The following is a 7,069-nucleotide window of genomic DNA, read 5'->3' on the forward strand; positions in this document are numbered from 1 at the left end:
CTCTTATCCGTAAGCCGTTCTTCGAATGGAAAATCTCGGTAAGGTAGTATGTTTAATGAATTTGAAAGATCTGTTATTTATTGAATATTAATCTGAACATAAATAAATTCAACTGTTGAGATAGTGGATGATGTTTAGATTTATGCTAAGCTATAGTTACATTATATCATGTTTAATATTAAGGATATACAATGAAATCATAAATCACAAAAATGAGAATATGCTTATGTTCATGAAAAGTTGGTATGATTCAAAAGGTATATTTTCTTATAAAATGGTTTATCATGTGATTGACTCCAAATGAGTTGTATACATAAATGCACTAACTTGTGTATTGATGATGGTGATTATGCTTATGTCATGCTTGATATTATGATTATACTTATGTCCGGTATTATACAAATGAAACAGGTAAGAAAAGGTAATGAAATGAAAAGTTCATTATTGAAATGTGATATGACGAAAAAGGGATTGATTAATTGAATGATGTACTTATATATGAGAAATTATGTATATTATGGATGAACTTACCTATGATGTGAATAAATATACTAATTAGTGAGTTGATGTTATTATTTAAGTTTATGCTTAGTAAATGGAATAGAGAGTAAGTAAAGGAAATAATTCATAGTTTTATGAAAAGGTTAATGATGGTGTATAATGTTTATAAAATCCTATTAAGTTAGGAATGAAAAATATATATGATGTTGATAGACTTACTAATTTATGAGTTAATGGTTATGTAATGGATAAATCTTGAGGTATTGGTATTGGTTTATATTTAATCTATAAAGTTTATTGTTGAAATTAAATATTATGTTTAAAGTTTATACGAGCTTACTAAGCATTCATTGCTTACATAATTGTTTTTCCCTTACTTTATAGATTATAGGAAGCTTGATCAAGTTGGAAACTTGTCGGAGATCTATCATACTATCCAGCTATAATATCAGTAGATTTTGATGTTTTGGGTCATGATTATAATGGCATGTATAGGTGGACTTATGGTTAAGGTTTAGCTAATGTTTACGACTTGTAATGTTGTTTTGAAGTGTGGAATTAATGGTATTTTCATACCTTGATGGTTGGTATGTTTGTGGTACTTTGATGCTAAATGGTTGATGTTTATTTTGTCAAGGTGATGCAAGGTTATATGACCAAACTTGGTATGTGATGATGAGGCTTTATTGTGGTCATTAGAAGTAAGTTTTGGTATGGAAATAGGTTAGATATAAATGCCAAATGAATGATCAATTATGCATATGTTTTGGGTGAATTTCATGAATTGTGTTTGTAGTGCCTAAATGGCATATTGGTTGTATAGATTTATGGCATATTGAAAGTGGTCTTATTATGCATGTTTTGGCATGTTTTGGTGTTTTGTTTATAGATGCTTTTGGCTTGTAGGTTCAAGGTTGATTTGGGTGAAAGGAATGGCTTGAAATTAACCTATTTCTTGTCTACACGGCCTAAAACACGGGCGAGTGTCTCAATCGTGTGTGACACCCATCCACACGACACGGCCTTGTGTCCTCTGTAGGTTTTTAAGGTTACATTTCGAGTGTTACACGGCCTAACACACGGACGTGTGGCTTGGCCGTGTGACACAAGTTAGTGAGTTACACTGGTATGGACACAGGTTGGGACACGGCCATGTGTCTCTATTTCGATTGTTACACGACCTGAGACATAGGCGTGTGTCTCAACAGTGTGACCCCTGCAGTCCAATTTTTCTAACTTTTTCTTAAACTTTCAAAATGTTTCTGATTTAATCACTGATTGTTTTTATTGTATTTTTAGGGCCATGAGGGCTCGATTAATGGACACTATGAATGTATTTAAATGAAAATAGATTATATTTGGATTGATGTATGAATTGAATGGTTTAGTGTTTCGTTTGCTAGGTAATGCTCCGTAACCCTACTCCGGTGACGGATACGGCTTAGGGGTGTTACAGGGTATAGGAAACTTTAAATTTACCACCTAATCAAAACATTATTTTGAATTTTTTTTAATTTTATTATCCATATTTTATTATCTCCTTCAATCGGATATATTGATAAACTTGTTGATTGACTTAGTGTCACAGGTTAATGACAACACTAGAACCAACAATTGTAGTGCATTTAGTATTCTTAATATCATGTATTTACGTGTTTAAATTTCATTTTACTCACAATTTAATCTTTTTTTTTAATTTCAATATCGTGCATATTCCATGTGTTATTATTAATAAGTTTTAAAATATACGTTTCATTATTTATCATACGTTATTTTTAAATACACTTTTGTGTTCTAAATATATGGTTTACACAAGTATACGCATGTAAAAAATTTTCTAGTATATCTTGTAATAATAATGTAAAACTAATTTAACTATTCTTATTTTAATTTTTAAACAATTTATATTTGTTTGATATGATTGTTTTGTATCTCATACCTTATACAAATTACGAATGTGATATTATATAAATATTAAATGTAACAGCTGGTTTTTCAATGGTGTTGGAAACAGTGGTTTTGGGGCCACCAAATTTGATGAGTAAGTTTGTAAAAATTATTATTTAATATTTATGAGTCAAATATGGTTTTAAAAGGATTTTTTATATGATAATTGATGTTATTCGAATGATTAATTAAGTTCAAGTGGTAAGACCCTAAGGTCAAGCGGTTCTAGAAAATGAGGTATCGGGATCTCGTTTCTATAAACTAAGCTGTAAATATTTTTATAAATATTTACGGAGTTTCATTAAGGTGGTATTAAAGTTTCATTGAAAAAATTTTAACGTTTCGATAGTTAATTAATTCAAAAGGACTAAATTGTAAATGATGTAAAATTTAATTACTATTTGATTTGAGTGATTAAATGGTTAATTGAATAAAGGAAAAGGACTTAAATGGTAATTCAATCATGTGTGTTGGATCTTATATGTGATTTTTATGGCTAATATGTTGGCAATCATGTGTTTGGGCTTTTGGCCGAATTGGTTGTGATATGCTATATTTACTTACCTATTTTTATGGATATATGGTAAGTTAAATTCCGTGTTATACGAACTTAATAAGCTTAAATGCTTACTCTATGTTATTTTCTGTGTTTTATAGTAATTCAGAAGCTCGATTGGGTTGGAAGCTTGTCAGAGTTATATCACACTATCCATCGGTTATATCGGTACTTTTGGATGTTTTGATTTTGGTTATAATGGCATGTATAAGTTATTTTGGCTAAATGTTGGCCTATAAGTGTTTTGTTGAGATAAACCACTTATTTGGCTTTTGTTTTGGTATTTTGGTATGTGCATAATTTGTCTTATAATGTTGATGTGTGGAATGATTTGTGGTTGAATGATGAAAGGTAAAATAGTAGTTGAATATGCATATGAGGTATGTTTCATAACTTGGTGTGATTTGGTATTATGCTATAGTAGGTGTATATATATTTGATGCTATTGAATAAGTAGTACAATTGGTACCAAATGGTGAGTTTTGGTAAATGATTTACATGTTGTGTATTAATGCAATTATACATAAAAGTTGGTTGATTACTTGGTTACATGGATTATATGGTTAAACATGTTTATAATTGTCATTTAAGGTGCCTAAGGGCATATTGGTTGTATGTGAATATACTACATGTTTAAGGCTTGATTTTGCTTGTTTTGGATGCCATAATATGGCTTTTTTATATGCACAATGTTAAGTGTAGGTAGATGTCGTATTGGGTGAGAAATATGGCTTGTAAAATAGCCTATTTTTGTTCCCACGGGCAAAGACATGAGCGTGTGTCTCAATCGTGTGTTACACACGGCCAGGTGACATGGCCTTGTGTCTCCTGTAGTTTTTAGAGGGTTACAAGTAAGGCTATTACACGGCCTAGCACACAGCCTGGGACACGAGCGTGTGAGGTTACTTCGAAGGGTACACGGCCTAGCACACGGGCGTGTGATTAAGTCAAAGAGTTACACGTGCACAAACACAGGCTGAGACACTGGCGTATCTCTTGACTGTGTGAGTCATAAGGCTTGGCCACACGGCCATGTGACCCCTGCAGTGTTGAAAATTTTAAATGTTTCTGAAAAATTTTCTAAGTTTTCGATTTAGTTCTGATTTGTTTCTAATGCGTAATTTGGGCCTCGATGGCTCGTATAAGGAACAATATGTATGATTTTGATTGGTTTTTGACATGAATGTTATATGATATGAAATGTTTGCATTTTCTATCTGTTTAATTTGTAAACTCTGGTAATACTCAGTAATCCTGTTCTAGTGACGGATTCGGGTTATAGGTGTTACATTAAATTTTATAATGATATTTTAGATTAATTTGAAATTTTATTAGCACAAAAATTATAATTAAACTGTTAAATATAAAAGATGAGTGGCATACATCATAAGTGCATGAAACGGTATGTCAAAGCATGTAAGCCTTATCTTGTCTACATTGTTCGTTATGTTGTAAGCCATTCTGTGATGTACTGTTTTTCTTATTGAATGTTTAGCAAATATCCGATAATATAAGAGATATGAAAGAATATATCTGTTGGAGCACAAGTGACGTCAATGATTCTTCCATCTCAAACGTTATAAATTATTTTGAGAATAAGAGTAATGGCAAAAGCAATTTGATTAAATAAATTATTAAAATTAATAAAATATTAAAATTTGGATTAATTAATTTAATTGAATTTTAGCTCAATTCAATAAATTTTAAATTTATTTCCTAATCAATTTGGATAATATTGGTGTTAAATTGTTTTAATTTACTTTAAATAAAATTTAGAACTTAAGTTTTGTAAATTTTAAAAAAAATATTAGAAGAATTATGTTGTTGGTATACAAATTCAACTTGATATGAGTTTTAATTTGATTGATGTCGAATATAATTATTAAATTCTAAAAAGATGTTTAAAAAATTCAAAATCAAATATTTATTGGAATATCGTCTCATGGCTCTAATGTTTCGACCGGGCATTGGCTTTTGACAAAAGCACATTTGACTAGGTGTGTAGCCATTTTCATTAGTTCAAACTCGGTCCATCGTGTCCTCTGATTATTGCTTTTGAAAATGATTATAACATTTTAATGATGATGGGGTCATATTTGGTCGTAAGACATATAATTAATTTGGGTTTTAATTATCCTTAATTGATTTTCCTTTTTTGATGATTGGAAGTTTTAAGAATATGATAAGGCGTCATTATTAGAGATAACATAAGAAAGTAAAGCATATCTAATTAATTATGCTATCAAAAGTCATATGGGAGCTAGAATCATCACTCAGCATTGTATATCATAAATAAACTATTTCACTCTCCATACTCCTCATTTATTAACAAAAGTTATTTTATTTGATGCAAATAAATCATACCTTGTTTGTGGAAAATTATTATTAAAATTTTATCACATGCGTAGAAAATACGTTTAAAAATATTATATAATAAATAATAAAATATATAGTTTATAATTAATTAATAATAAAATATGAAATTGGTATGATATTAAATTTTAAAAATTAAATTAAATTAAATTGTAAGTAAACATATGAATATATTATATTAAGAATACTAAATGTATACAACTATTTATCATAACGTGATCATCAATCTTAGGTTGGTGTCAAGTTAATTTGTGAGAACATCTTAATCAACAACATTATTAATATATGCAATTAGTGGATGTAATAAAGTGTGCATAACAAAATTAAACTGTAAAAGTAGATAAAAATAAAGTTTTGGTTGAGCGATGAACTTAGAATTTTCCGATGTAATTGGCATGAGTTCAGATCTCATCATATGTATGTTTGTATTGTTTTTTATATTGAAAAACTAAAATATCCTCAAGTAATATAAATTTTGTTCAATACGAAATGACATTTTTGTAAATTCCTAATTGAGTTGGTCCCGGTTAACTCGTGACACCAAATTAGTCAAGGATTTTATTAATAATATAGATATACAATTGATGAAGGTAATAATATGTGCATAACAAAATTAAAACGTAAAAGTAAAACAAAGTAAAATATTGGTTGAGTGATAAATTGAGAGTTTTTCCAATGTAACTAGTATGGGTTCAAATTTTTTATATGCATTTTTTATTTTTATTTTAAATTAAAAAGATTAAAGTATTTTTGAATAATATAACATGTTTTAAATACAAAGTCACTTTTGTAATTTTCTAATAAAATTGGACCCCAATTGACTCATGACACCAACTTAGTTAATGATTTTATTAATAGTATAAATATATGATGATGTAAGTAATAAAGTGTGATTAATAAAATTAAAATGTATAAAAATATTAAAATAAAGTTTTAATTAAGTGATAAATTATAGGTTTTATTAAACATGGGTCCAATATTTATACATGTTAATTTTAGTTCTTTTATTTAAAAATTACATAAAAATATGAAAAGATAAAAATATTCACAAAAATAATAATAGTCAAGACAAAAATATTCATAAAAATAATAATAGTTATTTAATGAAAAGGTATAGTAGTAATTTTCACTCGACCAACCCGTGATACTAACTTTGTTAGGGTTATTAATAGTATAGAAGATAATTATTTAAAATTTAATATTTTGGATTAAAAGTAGATTAAATATCTCAAAAAAAAAATCCATTTCGGTCTATAATAACTCTGTGGGCTTCAAACATTGGCTGTGAAGGTTCATGATATTCGGAACAGTAAGGTTGTAAAAAAGGGCTTAAGAGGTGAGTGCCTAACAAACTGAGCTAAAGCCCATTGATATAATATTGGAGTCAGATAAAATATCTTTTTGTTACCAAAACCAAATGATGACCGACGGCGTACATGCTCCAATATTGGGAATAAAACTAGTAATCCAAAGGCCATTAGAGTTGCAAACTCAACCCCCTGAAACATACTTATTACTGTTGTAGTTCACCGTACCATCAACATTCAGCTTCATCCTTCTTTCAAGGGGCTTTCACCAACCTGCTATATGCTTCTTGATCTTGAGAGGTTTGTCACACCAGCGGTCATTAGCCTGCATAACATACTTAGCTAAACTTATACGTTGAGCATTACCTTTACCATTACCAAAATT

This window comes from Gossypium arboreum, chromosome 5, assembly GCF_025698485.1.
Source record: "Gossypium arboreum isolate Shixiya-1 chromosome 5, ASM2569848v2, whole genome shotgun sequence".
In the NCBI taxonomy this organism is placed as follows: Eukaryota; Viridiplantae; Streptophyta; class Magnoliopsida; order Malvales; family Malvaceae; genus Gossypium; species Gossypium arboreum.